The sequence below is a fragment of the Salvia miltiorrhiza genome, chromosome 7 (assembly GCF_028751815.1).
Source record: "Salvia miltiorrhiza cultivar Shanhuang (shh) chromosome 7, IMPLAD_Smil_shh, whole genome shotgun sequence".
Taxonomy (NCBI): domain Eukaryota; kingdom Viridiplantae; phylum Streptophyta; class Magnoliopsida; order Lamiales; family Lamiaceae; genus Salvia; species Salvia miltiorrhiza.
Genome location: NC_080393.1, coordinates 54,220,453 through 54,244,906, shown reverse-complemented (window position 1 = coordinate 54,244,906; position 24,454 = coordinate 54,220,453). Strand labels below are relative to the sequence as shown.

Genomic DNA, 24,454 nt, shown 5'->3' with positions numbered 1-24,454 from the left:
GGGTATCGGGTATTCTATATCCGAAAAATTCGGGGTCGAGTTCAGGATCGCGTAGTTTAGGGTGTAAAACATCGGGTATACCCGAATACCCGATTAAAAATAAGGCTGAATTTTAAATTTTAAAATTAATTTTCAATTTCAAATTCCAGCCCCAATTTTGACTATTTCTCACACTCCCTCATTGTCAGACACACACATCTTCAAAAAATTTGCACTCTCTCTTTCTAGCACCTACAAGCTACTCATTTTCCCCCCTAACTACCTGGCACTCCCACCCCTCTCCCTATCGCACGCTCACCACCCCACCTTCCTACACACATGTCCTTCTCAACCACCTTCCTTCATCTCTCTCTCGACCACGACAGTAGCTGTAGTAGCGCGGAGAGAGCAGCAGCACCACCACCACGACAGCAGCAGGCGAGCTCCGCCGACCTCAAATCTGCTCGCACTCCTCCCTCACGTCCTACACCTTTGACGACGAAGGGACAAGCGCCGGCACCGTTAAGCGGCCGAGCTCTACAGGGTCACTGTTGCCTCTCTCTTTTCTATCGATTACCCACCCTCGTATCACTATTTGACCGGATAATTTAGGGTACCCGATTCGGGTACCCGAGTCGGGTATTAGGGTATCCAATTTTTTATTCGGGGTTGGGGTCGGGTATAGGGTTTAGGTCTTATTCGGGATCGGGTACCCGATTTTTTTGGGTAGGGTACCCGAACCCGACCCGATTCCCAGCCCTAGATAAGAGGATTATGGTTGAAAATTTTTTGTTCGATAAAATTCTAGACTGAATAGATCGATAATTCAATAGAGTTAATTCAAAAAGAGTCTGAATTTTATAAGGTTGATTTAAAAATAATGTACTCGCGCGTATGATATTATATACAACATTCGTCCATGAAATAATGTCACAAGAGAAGGTGATACGAATTTTAAGAAAATTTGTATTGTTTATTTAGTGAGTGGAGAAAGAGCCCCACAAATTAAGAAATTGAAAAAAGTTAATTAAGTTAGTGAGTGGAGAAAAGGGCCACAAATTAGTGAATAGAGAGGGACCCATAAATTATTACGAATAGATTAAGATATCTTTTTGTGGACGGACCAAAATACCAAATTATGACATCTTTCCGTGGACGAATGGAATATATTTTTTCATTATTTAATTCTTTTTAATTTATTACTTTACTTCTGATAATTAATTAGTATAATAAGATTTTTATATCAAAGGTTGGTAAAGTGTATTTTTATTCAATATTTAAAAGTTAACTCATCATTTTCACTTCTCTGTGTTTTAATCTACTCCATCTGTTCATGATAAGTGTGGTGTGGATAGAAGAGACTTTTAAAAAAATATTGTTTATAAAGTTGAAAATGAGACTCACCAAAATTGATTTGTTAGTAATTGTTAAATAATTTGTGAGGTGATTTTTTTTTATATAAATATTAATTGTATGTGAATAAAGATAAATATGTCCTAAAATTGAAAGATCATAATTATTGTGCACGAACAAAAATAATAAAAATACCACACTTATAGTGGACGGAGGGAATAGTCCTTAACATAAAATGTTTAAATCAAAAAATTAAAAAATAAAAATTATTTCATAAAAATGTATGCATCCCCATATCATAGTAGTTATTATATAAATTGATGTTGAAATGTCACTTATTTATGCGTGCATTTATTTATTATATATTGTCAATATTTTTTTTTTCTATAAATTTTTTTGAGCTCAACTAATCCGATTCATTAACTCAAAACTCGAAATTTAAGATTTAAATTGAAAATTTATAATCCTTTTTTTTTCACATGAATAATGAGACTTATGTGAAACCCGATGCATTCACCCAATTAACATCCCTATCTCTTGAGCTTTGGGCATAAATTTGAATGCACGCCTTTGAAAGCGACATTAACTATTTTTTCGTTTTTTTCTTAAATCTTGAGAAATTAATTATCTTTCACTAGTGGTTAGGGGACTTGTGTAAATAAATAAAATAAGTTGATGTCACGACCGCACTTGTTAAGGATAGCAAATTCGGGGAAAACGCGACTAGGGGAGGGGAATGTTTAGCTTCTTGATGACTCGACTTGTATAAGGGAAACAATTGAAATTAACTAGAATTTAACGAAGGCCACAAGGGGACCGTACATAATATTATCAAAAAAAAGGGGGGGGGGGGTACTCAACGAGTTTGAGTACATTGTTACATAATACATATTGTTTTGACAGATAACATAATGTCTTAGCAAAATCAGTGTTCACAGCGGAATAACAACAACTTGAGTATATGTATGAAGACATATACTCCACTCTGAGGTTCTCGTCCTAGATTGACAAAAGCTCCGCTTGCACACTACATCCCCGATCACAGCTCAACCTGCACATTTAAAAATACATGCAGGGCTAAGTACGGGAGTACTTAGTGGACACTTGCCGAAATTTACATACATGCATAATATTTTATTGTCAAGCCTTCAACAGTAGTAAGATACGAGGGTTTTCCTTTAAAGACTCGCATTTACCAAAAATAATATCATTTCTTTCATCAATAACCCGTGCAGGCATTTTAATATCATTAATCACCATATCAGTAACTCGTGCCGAGAGGGAGGCCTCCCTCTACGGACACTATGATCGGCCAACCCGCTAGATGACTCACGATCACAAGGTGTACACTAATTCCGAAGGGATTTGCGGTCCCATCCAGAATCCAAATTCGATTAACATCAGATAGGCAATTAATAACAAAACATAAAGCATTTAGGCATTGACAATATCATTCAAATTCTTAAGCATAAAGTCTTTAACAATTCTACTATATGGTTTTAGTTTATACGTAAGAAAGCCCACCTGGTAGTAGAGACTCACGACTAAGCCTTAAACTCTGGTGCCTGACCTTTAATACGAGAAAATAAAGCAAGATTTTAATACAAGGAAATTCTTAAATGAATGAGGATGCGTAATGTAATTATGCATGGCTCATATTCTTCTAATTATTGGTCCAACTATTGGATTAAAGCTCGTCCTATGAAATCGGATAGTTATTCTTAATAATCCACTCATCTTGAATTAGTCTAACTCACTTACCAACTAATAAGTAGTAAGTATTAAAATTAATCACTAATTAAAAATAATTAGGATTAATAATGAGAGCCTAAAATAATAAGTCTTATTGGACTTAACTAAAGAAATCTCATAGGATTTAATCAACTAATTAGTAGGAGCCCAAAAATTATAAATTAAAGCCCATTAAAAAAATATGAAAGCCCAATCAGATTTTTAAAAGATTTAGGCCCAAGAAAAATAAAAGTCCAAAACCGCTCTCTTCTTCCCCAACACTCGGTTCCTCTCTCTCTCTCTCATATTTTCTATCACAAATCACGCCTATCTCTCACATCTCTTTCTCTCTATCTTTATTAAAGTAAAATGCTTTTCACTCATTATAATTATCGGTTCTCCTTTTTTTTTTATTATTTAAAGCTTAACATTCTCTCTCTCTCAATTATTAAAACTGAAACTCTCTCTAAAATAAAATAAAAAAAAACGCTGCATCTCTCTCTTTCTCTCGGTTCTCTCAATCAAGCCATCGCCGCCCGCGTCTTGGCCATTCCAGTCGCCGGCGAGGCCGCCGCCGAATCTCCCTCGACAAACTCTCTTCCTCCTCTCGCCTACCACGCTCCCTTCGGTTCTCTCTCTCTCGATCTGTATCCAAGCCGAGGACTCCGCCGCTGCTGCAACTGGATTCCGGCGAGCACCGTCGACTGGGAGCCATCGCCGCCGTCTGGAGCGGCTGCTGCTTCTCCTGGAGTCGACGAAACTGCCGTCTCCGCCTGAGACCGGCGAAATTCGCTGCGTGGAGTTGCTGCCGCTGACTCCAGTCGCCGTTTGGTGCCGCCGCCTCGCCCAAAGCCGACTTCCGGAGTCACCGTTCGTCGTAGCGAAGGTCTCGGCAATTCGTCATCGAACAGGGCCGCGTTCCTCCTTCCTAAAAACTAAGTTCGAAGCTTGTCTACTTGAAGTTTCAGTTCTCTATATTGTTTATGCAAGGGCTAGTGGCGTGTTCTTTTGGTTCTCATACTATTTAGTATTTCTTGATGCATTTGCCTTGTTTAAGGATTCTAGTATGATGATTCTATAGCAGTAATATGCCATTAATCAATATCTCAGCACTTATTATACTAAACATAGGTTTTGTTGGGATGTGAATGCGAAGCATGTAAATGGAGAGAGTAAACTGGGATAATAATTACCTTGAGGATTTGCTTTGGTTGGAGAATTGCAGAATATTGAATGAACTGAAACTGAAATAAAATTGGTGCTGTTGTCTCAGTAAATGCAGGTTAAAACATGGAGAAAGGTGAGAATTAAAGCCAAGTCTCACCTTGAGAATACTTGGCAGAGATGGAGTGCAGATTCCTGCCGTTGCTGCTAAGTGTTGAATGGAGAGAGTGGTGGTTTGAGGAGTGAAGTGTGGAGTTTAAACTAGAAGGTTGTATTGTTGGAGTGTGAGAAGTGCAGAAGGCTCAAGAGAAGGGGAAAATAGGGGAGTGTGCAGCTGCTGCAGCACATGTCTCCACACCCTTTTCCTTTTTCCCATTTTCTTAAACTTGGGTGTTGTGGCAGGGGTGAAGTGTTTACTGCCGCTACAGTTGCTGCAGAAAAAAAGGGGAGGGGACGCAGCCGATCTTATTCTCCCTTCTCTCCTTATATTATTTCTTTTGTTGCAGGTGGTAGAATAGAGTTGTAGTATACATGTAGGGTTGTAAGGTTGTAATGGTAAGGGATTAAAAGTTGTGAAGTGATTTAACTAAAATCCTTCAGTGTTGGTCGTTCTGTATTAGAACTTTGGTATCGAGTTTTTCTAATGTCGAGCACTTGTATTCAGATACAGATTAATCGAATAATTCTTGTATCTGATATCTATATTGTCTTGTAAAAATCTAAATTAAAACTGTAGATTGCTAAATTAAATCCATAGATTTAATTCGATCATCATTAAATTAAATCCGTAGATTTAATTAGCTACAAAGTCGGAAATAATTCACGACTTAAGGAACAATAAGAATAATTATAAATAACCTCCATCTTGATTAATAGATAACACAACTTTGCTAAGTTGGTTATAACCTTGAATAATAATTATTCATTGATTCAAAGATTAACGTCGCGATTTTAAACACGCGAAGATAAATAAATGCATACTGCTAGTGTAGCGACTCTGTTTCCAAATTACGTAATTCAGAATCATAGTTGGAATTCATAAAGCGTTTCATTTACTAAAAAAAAAGATTTAAAAAAAACGCAATACTGGACTTAAATAAATATAAAAGAGCGGGTTGTTACATACTACCCCTCTTAACAAAAATTTCGTCCCGAAATTTGCATACCTATGTGAAAAGGTCTGGGTATTTTTCTTTCATCTGGTCCTCAAGTTCCCACGTTGCTTCTTCAGGTCCATGGTGTCTCCACAGTATTTTGACTGACGCGATCGATTTATTCCTCAACTCTTGCACCTTTCGGTCCAAAATAGCTTCAGGTCTTTCCTCGTACGTCAAGTCTGGGTTAAGAATCATTTCCTCTTGGTGAATCACGTGTTTGGGGTCAAACACGTACCGTCTCAGCTGTGACACGTGGAACACATTGTGGACGTTTCCAAAGCTAGGTGGCAGCGCCAACCTATACGCTACGGGACCTATTCTTTCAAGGATCTCATAAGGTCCTACAAAACGGGGTCTCAACTTACCCTTAACACCGAATCTAACGATCCCTTTCGAGGGTGACACTTTCAGGAAAACCTTGTCTCCGATTTGAAATTGTAGTTCGGTTCGTCGGGTATCAGCATAAGACTTCTGTCTGTCCTGGGCCTCTTTAATTCTTGCTCTAATCTGGCGGATGGTCTCGATCATCTCGCTTACTGCATCTGGCCCAAGGATTTTTCTTTCACCCACCTCATCCCAGTAAAGTGGTGATCTACACTTCCTTCCATACAGCGCCTCATAGGGTGCCATATCAATGGTCGCTTGGTAACTGTTGTTGTAGGCGAATTCGATCAACGGTAGCACTGATTCCCAACTTCCTCCTCGGTCTAGCACCACTGTCCTCAACATATCTTCAAGGGTCTGAATTGTCCTTTCTGATTGTCCATCTGTTTGAGGATGAAAGGCGGTGCTAAAGTTTAATCTTGTTCCCAACTCTTTCTGCAAACTGATCCAAAATCTAGAAGTAAATTTTGAATCTCTGTCTGAAGTAATGGATATTGGTATTCCATGTAGCCGTACAATCTCACGGATGTACAGTTGGGCTAGTTTCTCCGATCCATGGGTAATTGGAATTGGTATAAAATGAGCGCTCTTCGTGAGACGGTCTACTATTACCCAAATAGCTGTGTTGCCCCTATTTGTCTTGGGTAGACCCGTCACAAAATCCATTGCTATGTGCTCCCACTTCCATTCTGGGATTTCCAATGGCTGCAATTTCCCATATGGTCTTTGATGTAAAGCTTTCACTTGCTGGCATGCAAGGCAACGCTCTACAAACGAGGCTATATCTCGTTTCATCCCGTCCCACCAAAACTTCTATTTCAGATCTTGGTACATTTTGGTACTCCCGAGATGAGCGGTATAGGGCGTGTCATGAGCTTCACTCATGATCTCATTTCTGAGTTCCTTGTTATGGGGAACACACAATCTTCCTTCAAAAAGAACGGCGTTATCCGTTGCCTCTTGGTAGCCTCCTGGCGTGCCTGTTCGGATCTTGAGACGAACTTTTTCCAAGCTCTCATCCGCTCTCTGGGCACTGACGATCCTTTCTCTGAGGTCTGGGACGGCTACCAGAGTTGCAATAATTGCTCTTGTCGTTGCCGGTGGCTGAACCACTTCTATCTTCAATTTGTCAAAATCCCTTACAAGCGCGTCCTCTTGAGTGAGAAGAAGTCCTAACTCGGATTGAGTTTTACGACTTAAAGCATCAGCTACTACATTAGCTTTTCCCGGGTGGTAGTTGATACCGCAATCGTAATCCTTCACGAGCTCGAGCCATCTCCTCTGTCTCATGTTCAAGTCTTTCTGCTCGAAAAAGTACTTAAGGCTTTTGTGATCAGTGAAGATTTCACATCTAACTCCATATAGATGGTGTCTCCAAATTTTCAAAGCATGCACAATTGCTGCCAGTTCCAGATCATGAGTGGGGTAGTTCAATTCGTGTGGCCTTAGTTGTCGTGAGGCGTAGGCGATGACCTTTCCTTCTTGCATCAACACACAACCTAGCCCATTTTTGGACGCGTCCGTGAAAATCACGTATTCTTTATCGGCTGCTGGAACTGCTAGCACTGGTGCAGTTGTCAATTTCTTCTTCAGCTCTTGGAAGCTGGCTTCACACTCTTCGTTCCACTTATACTTGATCCCTTTACGAAGTAATTGCGTCATTGGTCTCGCTATTTTAGAGAATCCTTCGATGAATCTCCGGTAGTATCCCGCCAAACCTAAGAAACTCCGGATTTCATTAGGTGTGGTTGGTGACTTCCACTCGCGCACTGCTTGCACCTTGGCGGGGTCCACCTTAATTCCATCTGCTGATACGATGTGTCCTAGAAACATTACTTCTTTCAGCCAAAATTCGCACTTGCTGAATTTGGCGAACAACTTCTCCGTCTTTAATGTCTCCAGGATGATTCTCAAGTGATTTTCATGCTCTCGGTCATTCTTAGAATAGATGAGGATATCATCTATAAACACTAAGACAAATTTGTCTAAGTATGGATGGAAAACTCGATTCATGAGGTCCATGAATACTGCCGGTGCATTGGTTAGACCAAAAGGCATGACAACGAATTCATAGTGACCATATCTTGTGCGGAAAGCGGTCTTGGGTATATCCTCTGGTCTGATCTTCAGCTGGTGATACCCAGACCTTAAATCTATTTTTGAGAATACACTGGTTCCCTTGAGTTGATCGAACAAATCATCTATCCTTGGAAGAGGGTATTTGTTTTTAAGCGTCAGTTTGTTCAATTCTCGATAATCAATGCACATCCTCATGGTTCCATCTTTCTTCTTGACAAAGAGTACAGGCGCTCCCCAAGGCGAGACACTGGGCCTGATGAAACCCAAGTCCAAGAGTTCCTGTAGTTGCACCTTCAATTCTTGTAATTCCTTTGGGGCCATCCTGTACGGTGCCTTTGATACGGGGGCAGATCCAGGTTCTAGATCAATGGTGAAATCTAGTTGCCTGTCTGGAGGTAGTCCCGGCAATATTTCAGGAAAAACTTCTGGAAAGTCTCGTACTATTGCCACACCTTCCACTCTCTTGTCTTCACTAGCTTGCCCGTTTAGGTAGACGAGATAAGCTGTGCTTCCTTCCTTCATCATCTCTTTTCCGGCTTGCAATGCGGATATCACTGGTACTCTTTTCTTCATACCGATGCCGTGAAATTCCGTCGGTTCCTTTCCAGGTGGTCGAAGAGAAATTTTTCGTTCATTACATAGGATGGTGGCGTAATTCTCGGCTAGCCAATCCATTCCTAAGATCATATCTACGTCCCACATAGGCATTAAGTGCAAGGTTATTGCTTTCATCTTCAGTGATCCTAACTCAAACTCTAAGTTAGAAATCATGTGAGAAACTGTAGTAGCTCTTCCTACATGAGTGATTACTCTCAACTCGGGACTAGCTTGTTTAGGCTCGAGTTTGAAGGTTTCTACTTCAAACAATTAAAGAATGCGAAGCTCCTGTATCAAACAAAATCCTGACTGGTACATCCTATAATTTGCCCATACCTTTCAGGTTTCCCTGATTTTTCTCTCGGGCTGCTTCTGATTTAGCGCAAAGGCCCTCTGATGCTTGGCGGCTGTGGAAGTTGTTGCTGTTGATGCTGCTGCTGTTTCTGTGGACATTGCGGTTGACGCAACTATTAGTTCCAACTTTGCAAACCACAAGTGCATTTTGTTGCACTTGGGGCACGGCGACATCCTTTGTTGTCCTGATGACTGTCCAGGATATTGTTGTTTACCCTGTTTTTGATGGCCTTGACCTTGCCACGGCTTTTTGTTGCCATGTGCCTTGTCCTCCCACTTTCTCTTTCCATTATGTCCTTGAGGTACAGTCTATTGTCCTCTAGGTGTTTTTATCTTAATCAACGGCAGTGTGGGTGCCTGCAGTATTTTCTCTGGTTGTAAAGTCAACTCCATATCCAAGGCTCGATTCAAAGCCTCGGTGTATGACAATGCACTCTGACTTGCCAATACTACTTTAAAGTCCTGCCTTAAACCGACACATAAAACTCAAACATCTTCTCATCAGTATCCATCTTCTGGTGAGCAAAACGTGATAGCTCACAAAATTCTCTGTTTATACTCTACAACTAATTTCTTTCCTTGCATCAAACTTCGATATTCAGCCTCTCGCTGCTTAGGTAACTCCTCGGTACATACTTCTAAAAAGAGTAGCCTTGAAACGTTCTCAAGTGTAGTTTACCAGTTGCTCGGGTGTCAGAGTCTTCTGACGTGCCTCTCACTAGTCTTATACATCAAAAGAATCTACTAGGGTAACTCAAAAGTTGTAAGGGTTCAACCCTAGAATGACATCAAAACAAATTGTTGCAAACAAAATTGTTCAAGAAACTCAAATGAATGACCAGAGGGTAGAATGAAGTAACTACCAGGTCGAACAAAATGACCTAGAGTAAGAACCCATCTGACTTTTTTTTTTTTAACAGAAAGTTGAAACACGTGGGTTTATAACCCGAAAGACATCTACTGAGATTTGGATCATGTGGACTGGCCAGGTCCAACATAATCACTCCCCAGTCCCACGGGAAATACTATCCCGAACTTGAAAGTTTTGTGTTTTTCGATACCCTCAACATACTATACATAAGAAAACTTATGTTTGCAACAACAAGTTAAAAACTTCATCTTTGAGTCCTATGTTCTAGGCTCGTGTTCCGAATGTTCAACATTATTCAACTCTCCTCTCCTGTTGCGGTAGTGGTGGTGAAGTATTATCCCGCCTATCCTTCACATCACACTCTTGATGACATCTTTGAGGCATTTTAGAATCGCAAAAGGAAAAACTCAACTCAACCATCACTCTAAGCGTCCTCGAAACTCAAGTTCAACTCCATAACTCAACTCTAAGGAAACCCTCCCGGTCACCTTAACATTCATCTATGAAGCAATAAGCACTCACGAATTGCTAATCATAAAGACCACTCTGGTCAAACAAATATATCTATCAGTAGAATGCCTCTTCTTAGAGGACTTTACATCAAGGGGTCATAGAAACCCTACAAAAACCATAGTATCTATCGTGATGTCCCTTCTAAGCCGACACCATAAATAGTATTATGTCTCGGTCTGGACCTCCTACGGTAATTGCTACCAGTTAACTCATCTAGTTGCTACTTTAGCACACTAGGAACATCCATCTATCTAACATAATTAGGGAATTATATTCGTATACTTATCTATCAGCATGTCAAAAGCTCAAGTACAAGTATCTCCTCAGTAAGTTATATACATCACAATGTAATTGAAAACTAATCAAAAACAAGGGTGTACCGCTCATACACTCAAGATCATTCTTAGCTCTAGCCTACATCGGCTTCTTTCTCATCCTTTCATAGTCTATGAACATGTGTTTGAAAATCTGCTAGGGTATCTCTGTACCACATACTGTACGTCTCGTCCTCATATCCGATCTTCCCTGAGTTTGATCTCACAGCAGTCCACTTTCTGGCAGTGCCAACAGTCCTGGCCAACCTATAAGGAGAACTTAAAGGTGACTCTAGGAACTAACTCTACTTGGCTCCAGCAACAGAAATAAACAAAACATAACTTAGCAAAACTCATATTAAGTAGTACTGTTCTCTTAAAACTCAAGTTCACAACATCTAAATTCTCATCTCGTCCCATCTTTACTTAGTAGGCAACCTCTCTAAACAATGACATTAGATCCCTTAATCTAAATCATCGTAACTCAGTAAAACATCTCAAAAAAAATCTCTCTCAAAGCCATCTCCAAAGAGTATGGCTCATGATACTTTCTCAGGTACCATTCAAGTTGGGTGCGCAAATAATTCGCGTCACAAAACATCTCAAACATCTCGTACAATATCTCATTGTAGAAAAACACTCGAATATTAAAGCTATGCCCACGCCATTAACGTACTAATGGCGTTCGTTACACTACTTAATCTCCATGCTCGTGGTTTCATCATGCAACCCTTCGTGTGATTCCTCTTTCTCTATTTCAACCGTTATTGTTGATGTCATCGTAACATGAAGAAAAGTTAAGGCATCTCCCTAAGTTCTCTTCTATGTTCCGTCGTGAGAGTAAGCATATATAACTTAGTAGTTCTAAGTTCTTGTGATTCATACAGTAGTCATACTTATTCATGCTTCATACATTTCAAGAAATTAACTTAATTAAAACTTGAAAGTACTTACCATAACCTCTGTTGAGCGTGACGAGATGTAGTGCCAAGCTTTTGTCAACTAGTTTAAAAGTATATTGACTTACTTAATCTAGACTCAACTTAGAAGGAATGATTAGTACTCAGAGCAAAAGAAATGCTCTGATACCATTCTGTCACGACCGCACTTGCTAAGGATAGCAAATTCGGGGAAAACGCGACTAGGGGAGGGGAATTAGGAGCGGGATTAGAAAAGGGACATGTTTAGCTTCTTGATGACTCGACTTGTATAAGGGAAACAATTGAAATTAACTAGAATTTAACGAAGGCCACAAGGGGACCGTACATAATATTATCAAAAAAAAGGGGGGGGGTACTCAACGAGTTTGAGTACATTGTTACATAATACATATTGTTTTGACAGATAACATAATGTCTTAGCAAAATCAGTGTTCGCAGCGGAATAACAACAACTTGAGTATATGTATGAAGACATATACTCCACTCTGAGGTTCTCGTCCTAGATTGACAAAAGCTCCGCTTGCACACTACATCTCCGATCACAGCTCAACCTGCACATTTAAAAATACATGCAGGGCTAAGTACGGGAGTACTTAGTGGACACTTGCCGAAATTTACATACATGCATAATATTTTATTGTCAAGCCTTCAACAGTAGTAAGATACGAGGGTTTTCCTTTAAAGACTCGCATTTACCAAAAATAATATCATTTCTTTCATCAATAACCCGCGCATGCATTTTAATATCATTAATCACCATATCAGTAACTCGTGCCGAGAGGGAGGCCTCCCTCTACGGACACTATGATCGGCCAACCCGCTAGATGACTCACGATCACAAGGTGTACACTAATTCCGAAGGGATTTGCGGTCCCATCCAGAATCCGAATTCGATTAACATCAGATAGGCAATTAATAACAAAACATAAAGCATTTAGGCATTGACAATATCATTCAAATTCTTAAGCATAAAGTCTTTAACAATTCTACTATATGGTTTTAGTTTATACGTAAGAAAGCCCACCTGGTAGTAGAGACTCACGACTAAGCCTTAAACTTTGGTGCCTGACCTTTAATACGAGAAAATAAAGCAAGATTTTAATACAAGGAAATTCTTAAATGAATGAGGATGCGTAATGTAATTATGCATGGCTCATATTCTTCTAATTATTGGTCCAACTATTGGATTAAAGCTCGTCCTATGAAATCGGATAGTTATTCTTAATAATCCACTCATCTTGAATTAGTCTAACTCACTTACCAACTAATAAGTAGTAAGTATTAAAATTAATCACTAATTAAAAATAATTAGGATTAATAATGAGAGCCTAAAATAATAAGTCTTATTGGACTTAACTAAAGAAATCTCATAGGATTTAATCAACTAATTAGTAGGAGCCCAAAAATTATAAATTAAAGCCCATTAAAAAAATATGAAAGCCCAATCAGATTTTTAAAAGATTTAGGCCCAAGAAAAATAAAAGTCCAAAACCGCTCTCTTCTTCCCCAACACTCGGTTCCTCTCTCTCTCTCTCATATTTTCTATCACAAATCACGCCTATCTCTCACATCTCTTTCTCTCTATCTTTATTAAAGTAAAATGCTTTTCACTCATTATAATTATCGGTTCTCCTTTTTTTTTTATTATTTAAAGCTTAACATTCTCTCTCTCTCAATTATTAAAACTGAAACTCTCTCTAAAATAAAATAAAAAAAAACGCTGCATCTCTCTCTTTCTCTCGGTTCTCTCAATCAAGCCATCGCCGCCCGCGTCTTGGCCATTCCAGTCGCCGGCGAGGCCGCCGCCGAATCTCCCTCGACAAACTCTCTTCCTCCTCTCGCCTACCACGCTCCCTTCGGTTCTCTCTCTCTCGATCTGTATCCAAGCCGAAGACTCCGCCTCTGCTGCAACTGGATTCCGGCGAGCACCGTCGACTGGGAGCCATCGCCGCCGTCTGGAGCGGCTGCTGCTTCTCCTGGAGTCGACGAAACTGCCGTCTCCGCCTGAGACCGGCGAAATTCGCTGCGTGGAGTTGCTGCCGCTGACTCCAGTCGTCGTTTGGTGCCGCCGCCTCGCCCAAAGCCGACTTCCGGAGTCACCGTTCGTCGTAGCGAAGGTCTCGGCAATTCGTCATCGAACAGGGCCGCGTTCCTCCTTCCTAAAAACTAAGTTCGAAGCTTGTCTACTTGAAGTTTCAGTTCTCTATATTGTTTATGCAAGGGCTAGTGGCGTGTTCTTTTGGTTCTCATACTATTTAGTATTTCTTGATGCATTTGCCTTGTTTAAGGATTCTAGTCTGATGATTCTATAGCAGTAATATGCCATTAATCAATATCTCAGCACTTATTATACTAAACATAGGTTTTGTTGGGATGTGAATGCGAAGCATGTAAATGGAGAGAGTAAACTGGGATAATAATTACCTAGAGGATTTGCTTTGGTTGGAGAATTGCAGAATATTGAATGAACTGAAACTGAAATAAAATTGGTGCTGTTGTCTCAGTAAATGCAGGTTAAAACATGGAGAAAGGTGAGAATTAAAGCCAAGTCTCACCTTGAGAATACTTGGCAGAGATGGAGTGCAGATTCCTGCCGTTGCTGCTAAGTGTTGAATGGAGAGAGTGGTGGTTTGAGGAGTGAAGTGTGGAGTTTAAACTAGAAGGTTGTATTGTTGGAGTGTGAGAAGTGCAGCAGGCTCAAGAGAAGGGGAAAATAGGGGAGTGTGCAGCTGCTGCAGCACATGTCTCCACACCCTTTTCCTTTTTCCCATTTTCTTAAACTTGGGTGTTGTGGCAGGGGTGAAGTGTTTACTGCCGCTACAGTTGCTGCAGAAAAAAAGGGGAGGGGACGCAGCCGATCTTATTCTCCCTTCTCTCCTTATATTATTTCTTTTGTTGCAGGTGGTAGAATAGAGTTGTAGTATACATGTAGGGTTGTAAGGTTGTAATGGTAAGGGATTAAAAGTTGTGAAGTGATTTAACTAAAATCCTTCAGTGTTGGTCGTTCTGTATTAGAACTTTGGTATCGAGTTTTTCTAATGTCGAGCACTTGTATTCAGATACAGATTAATCGAATAATTCTTGTATCTGATATCTATATTGTCTTGTAAAAATCTAAATTAAAACTGTAGATTGCTAAATTAAATCCATAGATTTAATTCGATCATCATTAAATTAAATCCGTAGATTTAATTAGCTACAAAGTCGGAAATAATTCACGACTTAAGGAACAATAAGAATAATTATAAATAACCTCCATCTTGATTAATAGATAACACAACTTTGCTAAGTTGGTTATAACCTTGAATAATAATTATTCATTGATTCAAAGATTAACGTCGCGATTTTAAACACGCGAAGATAAATAAATGCATACTGCTAGTGTAGCGACTCTGTTTCCAAATTACGTAATTCAGAATCATAGTTGGAATTCATAAAGCGTTTCATTTACTAAAAAAAAAAGATTTAAAAAAAACGCAATACTGAACTTAAATAAATATAAAAGAGCGGGTTGTTACAGTTGAGAACCTAACTTTGCACCATTGCAAAACGATGAGTTAGCAAACAACATGATTACATGAACCATTCCCTCAAATAAAAATTAAAAAAATGATTACATGAACCCTACCCTTAAAAATATAGAACCGACTTTAAGGGAAAACTACATCTGCATGCCTGCATAGCACGAAAAATATTTTTTATAATTTTTTGTATATAAAAATAATACAAATTCAATTATCATATTTATAAATATAATAAAAATAATAATTTAATGCGGTATATACATAAATATTATAAATATACATATATATAATAGGAAAATTATAGAATGGTGTATATATATAGTGTGATGCTTGCTGAAATTTCTTTTCTAGATTTATTGTTGTTTTATGAAAGTTGGTGAGTTCAAACTTTTGAAGTGACGCAAGCGTGACAATTTGATTTTATGGGTTTATATATCATAACTAAATATTTGGTTTTATCGCTAAAAGCTTCTAATCATGACAGAGCCGAAGTTAATATTTGAAACAAACAGTGAATCAAATATGTTGAATTATAAAGAGTTTATAATAAAAATATCAAAACGCGGTAGAGTAATTAAGCTTAGTCTATTGTAAATCTGAACTATCTATTCGACGACTTATTATTTCATTCACAATTGCCCCATGCAGATCTCTAAATTTCTAGACTATTGTTTTCGTTTTTTTTTTTTTTTTTTTTTTTGTCATTTTAGTCCGTTCACAATATCATTTCAACCTCCATTTATATATAGTAGTGGGATCCATAAACCCTACTCACAATAATATCCACTATTATCTTAAAATACGTAATATTCACAAAGTTGAAATGATATCGTGGACAGATGAAGTATTAATTAGGGGGGTGTATTAGTTCAAGACTTTAATAGATTTCTGTAGACTTTTAAAGTCTGGGTGTATTAGTTCAAGACTTTTAAAAGTCAATGAAAATCTGGGTGTATTCGTTCAAGACTTTTAAAAGTCTATAAAAATCTGGGTGTATTCGTTCAAGACTTTTAAAAGTCTATGAAAATCTGAGTGTATTTGTTAATCTATGGACTTTAAAGAATCAATGACTTTCATTGATTTCGTTGAAAAAATAGGCATGAACAAATTCGAACGCAGACCACGAGAATTCACAAATCCGACAAAACCCTAGGTCCCAGCGCCCGCGGTCAATAAGCCAGCGGCCGCTGGACCCTAGCGCTCGTGGCCAATGATTCCAGCGATTGCTGGGGTGGCGCGGCCGCTGAATGTGACATTATTTCTTATTGAAGTCAGTATGAGAATCATACAAACTAATCAAGGGATTTCACAAATATTTGTAAGAGCCAAAAATGAAAAATAGTAAGACTGATGTCTTGAATTTCCAAGTAAATAATTTCAATATTTTAATATAAACTATCAATTGTGATGATGAAATATTCTTGACCACGAAAACTTATTTTTTAGTTTGTAATTCACGTGGGTTCTGATATTTTGTTCTCTGCCTTATGTATTATTTTGATTTCCTTTGATTTATATAATCTAATATCACTAAGACAAAATAAAAGATAAGATTCTTTCAAGTAAAACCAACGCTAGCTGATCTTTTGATTCAACGCTCGCTGATATTTTGTTTTCCAGCGCTCGCTAGAACCCAGCGCTCGCTGGGTATCCAGCGCTCATGGGCCCCTAGCGGCCGCTGGAAGTGGGTCTAGCGCTCGTTCAATTCCCGCGCTCGCTGGGTTTGTGGATTTCAAGTCCGAAAATATCACACCAAATTCTTGCTAATTCATTAAAAATCTGACCAAGAATTCATTCAAAATCATGAAGAATCCGTGAGAATTTTATAGATTTTTAAAATCCACGAACTTTTAAAATCTACATAAATCTTGAACTAATACACCCCCTTAGTGAAACTTTGTTACGATCGACCGATCGTTCGCATAGAAAAGGTACAAATAATTTTAAAAAATAATATTAATGTATGTAGTGACTTAACCAATCATGTTGGGCTTGACAGGCAAGTCTTTAAATGGTTAGCCCAATTTTGAATGGATCTTTTGACGGCAGAAATTGTAAAGATTCATATTGTTTGCGCCTTTTAAATTTGAACATTTAGGGCCGTACGTCACTATGAGATTAGTGTAGATTATAATTAAAATTAGTATAGTTTAATTTTATTTGAAAACACTATATGCAGTGTATTTATCTTGTCGGTCTCAAGAATAGATTATCTTTTGTAAAGATACGTCAAGTACTGTTCTTAGTTTGTTGGAGTATTTTGTTATACCGACATCCACAAATTATATTTATAACTTGTGAAAAAATTCATTCTCGTGTTCCTTTTGTTCTCAGTTTCCGATGACATCATTCAATTTTCCAACATCGATCATTCAAAAAATTTCAATTTTTCAGACGAACAACACTTTCAATTGACACCAAAACCCTTGACATAAGACAGTTGCAATAATTGTTGTTTCACCATAAACTTAATCAATCCAAGAGTCGAATTACTTCTTCTAAAAGCCAAGGAAATGTTCATATATAAAGGCTATTGATGTTCAAGCATGGTTTTCTACCATATAAAAAAGTACCTTGAAAGATATATAGATATCAGAAAAAATATAACTAGATATTAACCTTATTTTCTACCATATAAAAAGTCCAGTCACTGATTTTGGGCTTACTTTAGCCTATTCATAGGTCCATGAATACCATCTTATGTACTATTATGGGCCTTAAAAAATTATTCGGTCCAATTAATTATATATCAATTTTATAAATATGAAAAATGTTTAATATTTGGAAAATTATTCATCTATTAGATATTAAATGATAGGGTTAATTATAGTTTATGGCCCGAACTTTAAAAAACACGAAAAAATAGACTGAACTTTGAAGTCATTTATAAAAATGTTGCAACTTTAATTTCTTTAATGACAATCAAGTTTATGTTTATAACTTTAATTTTCTAGCGAATAGTAGTATTTTAATTATTATCTTTTTGTGCGCATTAATTAATTATTTTAGTTGAGAATGAATTTTCGAGCTGTTTGAAATTACCTGCTGCATCAATGCGAAGAGGTGTATTCAGAGAGCAGATATAAGTTGGGGGACCTCTTGTGCAAATATTGTTTCACGGAGGGAGTTAGTTTGCAATTATACGTTAATCTTCTCAGCCGTAGATCTAATCCGAAGGCCAGGATTTATTCTCAGCTGGAAGTCTGTTATAACGGATCTTTTGCAGATGATAGAAGCATTCCTCATCTTCTTCCTCGCTACTCTGTAATTTTTGGTTTTGTGAGCTCTCAATTCAAAGTTCGATTGAGTGTTCAGTTTGTAGTTCTTACTTTCGAAGTTTGTTCATCAATAAAGATACTCTTCCTTTGTCCCGTGGATGTAGATTCGAAAGGATCGAACCACGTAAACCCTATTCTTGTGATCGCGTGAGTGTGTTTTAATTGATTCTTGTGTGTGTTCTTCATAATCCACGCAACAAGTGGCGCCGTCTGTGGGAATCGACGAAGGGCAAACAACATTTCTTCTTCGGTGATAAATTGAAGGTTTGATTGAGCCAAGGTGCGATGGGATCCACAAGGATGGAAACGGAAAAGTTTATCGGAAAAAATGATTTCGGTTTATGGAGAATTAAGATGAAGGCGTTGCTCACTCAACAGGGTTTAGCAGCTGCTCTAAAGGAAGGAGAATCATCTGCAAAGGCAACTGTGGATGATGATACAAAGAAGAGCGTGGCCATTGCGGCAGAAATCGGAGAAAAGGCGCATAGCCTTATCATATTATGTCTTGGGGATAAAGTTCTCAGGGAGGTAGCGAAGGAAACATCTGATGCTGCTGTATGGGCAAAACTTGAGTCTCTCTACATGGCAAAATCATTGGCTAATCGCCTCTATATGAAGCAACGATTATATTCATTCAGGGTCTTGGATGATAAATCCATCGAAGACCAACTGGAATCTTTTAATAAGATCATCGACGATCTTGAAAACGTCGATGTTAAGGTGGGAGATGAGGACCAAGCAATCATTCTTCTTAATGCATTGCCGAAGTCCTATGATCACCTCAAGGATGCCATGTTGTATGGCAGGGAAAAGGATATAACAGTTGAAGAAGTGCAGTCTGCTCTTAAGGCCAAGGAATTGCAGAAAAGCTCAACAAATAAGAATGAAAATGTTGGAGAAGGCCTCAGCGTGAAGCAGAAACAAGAAAAGGGAAAGGCCAAGAAACAGAAGAAGGAGGCCAAGAAACCATGGCAGAAAAAGGAAAAGGAGCCAGAGGAGGAAGATGCTAACAAGTGTTACCATTGTAAGAAATCTGGCCACTGGAAAAGAGATTGCCCGAGCTGGAAAAAGAAGCAAGCTCAGGCTGCTAAAAAGCCTGACAACAAAGGCTTACTGGAGCAATGCGATGTAGCAGAAGCCCTTAATGTGGTGGAGCATCCAGTAGAAGAATTGTGGGTACTTGACTCGGGCTGCTCGTTTCATATGTGTCCACACAGAGAATGGTTCTCAGAATTGGAACATGTGGAAGGAGGAACAGTGTTGCTTGGCAATGACCAAGCTTGTGCTGTAAAGGGAATAGGGAGTGTGAGATTGAAGCTGCACGATGGCTCTGTCAGAATTTTACAAGAAGTCAGATTCATTCCCACACTAAGAAGGAATCTTATTTCCCTTGGACTTCTTGAGAAAAAGGGATATCAATGGAAATCTTCGAAGGCAGGGATGCAGATTTTGAAAGACTCAAAGGTTGTCATGATTGGGTCAAGAAGCAATGGATTGTACTACTTGGAGGCTGAGACTGTACTGGGAGAATCCAGTGTAACCACACAATATATCTCCATACTAGGGCACAAGAGACTTGGTCACATAGGCGAAGGAGGGCTGAATGAATTGGTAAAGAGGCAGATAATTCAAGGGTCAGCTCACTTCAAATTTGCAACATGCGAGCAGTGCATCTTGGCTAAGAGCAAGAAGTTACCATTCAAATCAGGTAAACACACATCCAAATCTCCTTTGGATTATGTTTACTGTGATTTATGGGGGCCAACCAAAACTGAGAGCTTGGGGAAGGGAAAGTATTATATGTCTATAATGGATGACTATTCAAGAAAATTATGGATTTACATTCTTAAGGATAAAACTGAAGCTCTTGATAAGTTTAAAGTTTGGTGCAATGAAGTGGAAACAAAAAAGGGTTTAAAGCTGAAATGCCTTAGGACAGACAATGGTCTTGAATTTGTCTCTGGTGAATTTGAGAGATTTTGTGAAAACAAAGGGATTCGAAGGCATAAGACAGTACCAGGCAACCCTCAACAGAACGGGGTAATTGAAAGAATGAACCGAACTATCTTGGAAAAGGTAAGGTGTATGCTGTTTGAAGCTGGCATGCCCAAAAGGTTTTGGGCAGAAGCTGCTGTTACAGCAGCTCATTTGATTAATTTCTCTCCATCTTCAGCACTAGATTTGAAAACTCCTGATGAGAAATGGTATGGAAAGGTTCAGAGCTATGAGAATCTTAGGGTGTTTGGTTGTAGAGCATACACCCACATCAGACAAGACAAGCTTGAACCTAGAGCATTAAAATGTGTGATGCTTGGCTACCCTAAAGGAGTGAAGGGTTATAAGCTGTGGTGTACTGAGAGTGGTTTGGGAAAGGTGATTATATCAAGAGATGTAATCTTCGATGAGTCTCAAATGCCATTTAAGACTACCATAAATGGGTCATCTGATAAAGAACAGAATATGCAGGAAAAAGGGGATTTCATTCAGGTGGAGCAATTGAATGAAATGTTTTCAGATGCTGATGAGGCTGGTGAGCAAACTCATGATGTATTTGATGATAGTGAACAAGGAGCTCATGGACCAGATGAGAATTTGGAGAATTACAGGCTTGCTCGAGACAGAGTAAGAAGAGTTATTACACCCCCTCAAAGGTATGCACACGCAGACATGATCTACTATGCTCTAAGTGTGCCTGAGGAGTTGGAGTACCAAGAGCCTAAAACATATAAAGAAGCTATCAGTGGACCGGAAAAAGAGCAGTGGCTATTGGCCATGAAGGAAGAAATGGAGTCATTGGAAAAGAATGGCACTTGGGTTCTTGTTACTAAGCCAATGGGCAGAAAACTTGTCTCTTGCAAATGGATATTCAAAAGAAAGGTGGAGTCCATTGACAAGGATCAAGTGAGGTATAAAGCTAGGCTTGTTGCGAGGGGGTTTACTCAAAAGGAGGGGATAGACTACAATGAAGTCTTCTCCCAGTGGTAAAGCATACATCAATAAGGATTATGTTAGCCATTGTCACTCAATTTGATCTTGAACTTGAGCAGATGGACGTCAAGACAGCCTTTCTTCATGGTAACCTTGAGGAGAGCATTCACATGTCTTAACCTGAAGGTTTCACACACCCTGGAGTTAAGGAGAAGGTCTGCCTGCTAAAGAAATCACTGTACGGACTTAAGCAAAGCTCCAGACAGTGGTACAGAAAATTCGATGAACACATGCTGACCATAGGTTTTGTAAAATCAGAGTATGACAATTGTGTATACTTGCAGAAGAAAGGGAGTAGTACAGTTGCTTATCTGCTATTGTATGTCGATGACATGCTTATAGCAAGCAAAGACAAGTCAGAAATCAAGAACATAAAGAAGGATTTGAGCAGCTGTTTTGAGATGAAGGATTTGGGAGAAGCCAAGAGAATTCTGGGGATGGACATTGTGAGAGATAGAAAGGCTGGAAAATTGTGGCTAGGGCAAGAAGACTATATCAGAAAGGTTTTGAGAAAATTTAATATGCATGAAGCCAAGGTTACATCTGTACCATTGGCAACACATGTCAAACTTTCTGATAAAATGAAGCCCAAGTCAGCAGAGGATAAGAGGGAGATGGAAGCAATTCCTTATTCGAATCTTGTTGGCAGCCTAATGTACACTATGGTGTGTACAAGGCCTGATATTTCTCATGCCATAAGTGTAACAAGTCGATATATGTCTGACCCTGGCAAAGATCATTGGGAAATCTTGAAGAAAATACTTAGGTATTTGAAAGGAAGTGAAAATAGAGGGATTCTGTTCAAAAAGAGTGATGATACTGGAGGCTGTCCTTTGTTGGGTTATACTGACTCAGACTACGCAGCTAACCTTGATAATCGCAGGTCTCAGTCAGGGTATGTATTCACTCTATTTGGTTCTGCAGTCAGCTGGAAATCTTCTTTACAACATGTTGTTGCTCTCTCAACAACCGAAGCTGAGTACATGGCTATCACCGAAGCTGTGAAGGAAGCTATCTGGTTAAAGGGCATCATTTCTGATTTTGGGATTGAGCAAAAGTCTGTGGAGATCAAAAGTGACAGTCAAAGTGCTTTATATCTAGTTAAGCATCAGACATTCCATGAGAGGTCTAAACACATCGATATTAGACTTCACTTTGTGCGGGATATTGCTGAAAAGGGTGTTGTTCGCATGGAAAAGGTATCTACCGAAGACAATGCAGCTGACATGTTAACCAAGGCTTTGCCTTGTGTTAAGTTTAATCATTGTCTTGAGCTGATAGGATTGGTGCCAAGGTTTTGAGCTGTGCTCAGCTGTTCCAACTAAAGGAACTTGTCGGAGTGGGGAAGTTTATTTTTTGCGGATTCTTTGCATTGATTGCATCTGGTAAGGTGGAGATTTGTTTGAAATTACCTGCTGCATCAATGCGAAGAGGTGTATTCAGAGAGCAGATATAAGTTGGGGGACCTCTTGTGCAAATATTGTTTCACGGAGGGAGTTAGTTTGCAATTATACGTTAATCTTCTCAGCCGTAGATCTAATCCGAAGGCCAGGATTTATTCTCAGCTGGAAGTCTGTTATAACGGATCTTTTGCAGATGATAGAAGCATTCCTCATCTTCTTCCTCGCTACTCTGTAATTTTTGGTTTTGTGAGCTCTCAATTCAAAGTTCGATTGAGTGTTCAGTTTGTAGTTCTTACTTTCGAAGTTTGTTCATCAATAAAGATACTCTTCCTTTGTCCCGTGGATGTAGATTCGAAAGGATCGAACCACGTAAACCCTATTCTTGTGATCGCGTGAGTGTGTTTTAATTGATTCTTGTGTGTGTTCTTCATAATCCACGCAACAAGAGCATTACTTAACACTTATCTCGGATTCTCCAAGTATCCTTTTAATTATTATGCATCGACCCATCGAAGTCTTTCTCGCTCTTCAGTATCTATAATGTTAAGTATATATTTTTATTTAAATTTCGAGTAATGAACTAGTTAATTAAATGCACTGAGGGAAAAAAAAAAAAAAACTTCTTAGATACATTCCTAATTACAATTTTCCAAAAAAAATTCCATCCCTAATTACAATTTTCCAAATTAACTATCCTTATTCCTTAGTCCTTACCAAAGGCTGATCATGACATATATCGAATACAATAAATTTAATTATTGAAGAAAAGTTAGATATAAGTTGAGATATCATTGTATAGTGACATGGCAATTTAATTGGCTAGTTTGAACTCCAATCATAGAGTTATTTGGGAACAATACTGCAGTTTATTAAATGCAAAAACAAAGCATGTCATTGCATTGTCTGCATTGACATTGATGTGCTTCAAACTTGAGAGACTTATGGTAAATATTATGTTTTTCACAACGTCCATTCGTTTTCTGAAACAGTAACATCACATTTAAAATTGGGAGGATGAATGATTATTGGACAACAATTGTCTAGACTACAATCCCATTTTAGAGACTACAATCGATCGAATCATATCTTTAATTTGGATCGATTTTTTTTTTTTTTTTTTAATTTACTAGAGTTACAATTATGTCCGTAATCTAATTACCTCCATTTGCATATAGATTTAGGTAATTAGGCGGTAATTTTTTTTGTGGGGTTCATTTATCCAACTTTTTTTTTTTCACATGACAATGAAAATTAATTTCCATACAATGATTATTATTTTGATATATCTTAGTAATAATTTTTTTTGAACAAATGATATTAAAATAATTTAAATTAATTAATATTACTCCCGGCCCTTATTAAGTGTTCATAGCTGTCAAAATATACATACCAATAAAATAAGAAATTTATTTTTATAACCTTATTAATTGTCATGATAAATGGGACACTTATAGGGAACAAGAAAAATATTAAAAATTTAAAATAGAACACTTAATAAAATACGAAGAAAGTACTCCCTCCGTCCCACCTTCATAGTCCCTTATTCCTTTTTTAGATGTCCCACAATATAGTCCACTTTCTAAATTAAATTAGCATTAAATTTCTTTTTTTTACCAAAGTATTATTTAAATATAGTCAAATATAGAATAAATAAGGGCAAAATTGAATAATTACATATATTTTGTATTTTTTAAGTACTATTTGAATTTTTCAAGCACTATTTATTGCATTTTCTTAATATGTGTGAAAAAAAGAAGTGGACTATGGAGGTGGGACGGAGGGAGTATTTATTAATTAGTGGTTTATGTTGTATCAGTTCTAAAA

The 24,454-nt window shown here is 38.3% G+C and overlaps 1 protein-coding gene across 1 annotated transcript in view; it reads left to right on the top strand.

Moving 5' to 3' along the window:
* LOC130994894 (uncharacterized) overlaps positions 1–24,454 on the top strand; it is a 1,167,164-nt gene that overhangs the window by 372,703 nt on the left and 770,007 nt on the right. The window lies entirely within an intron of this gene.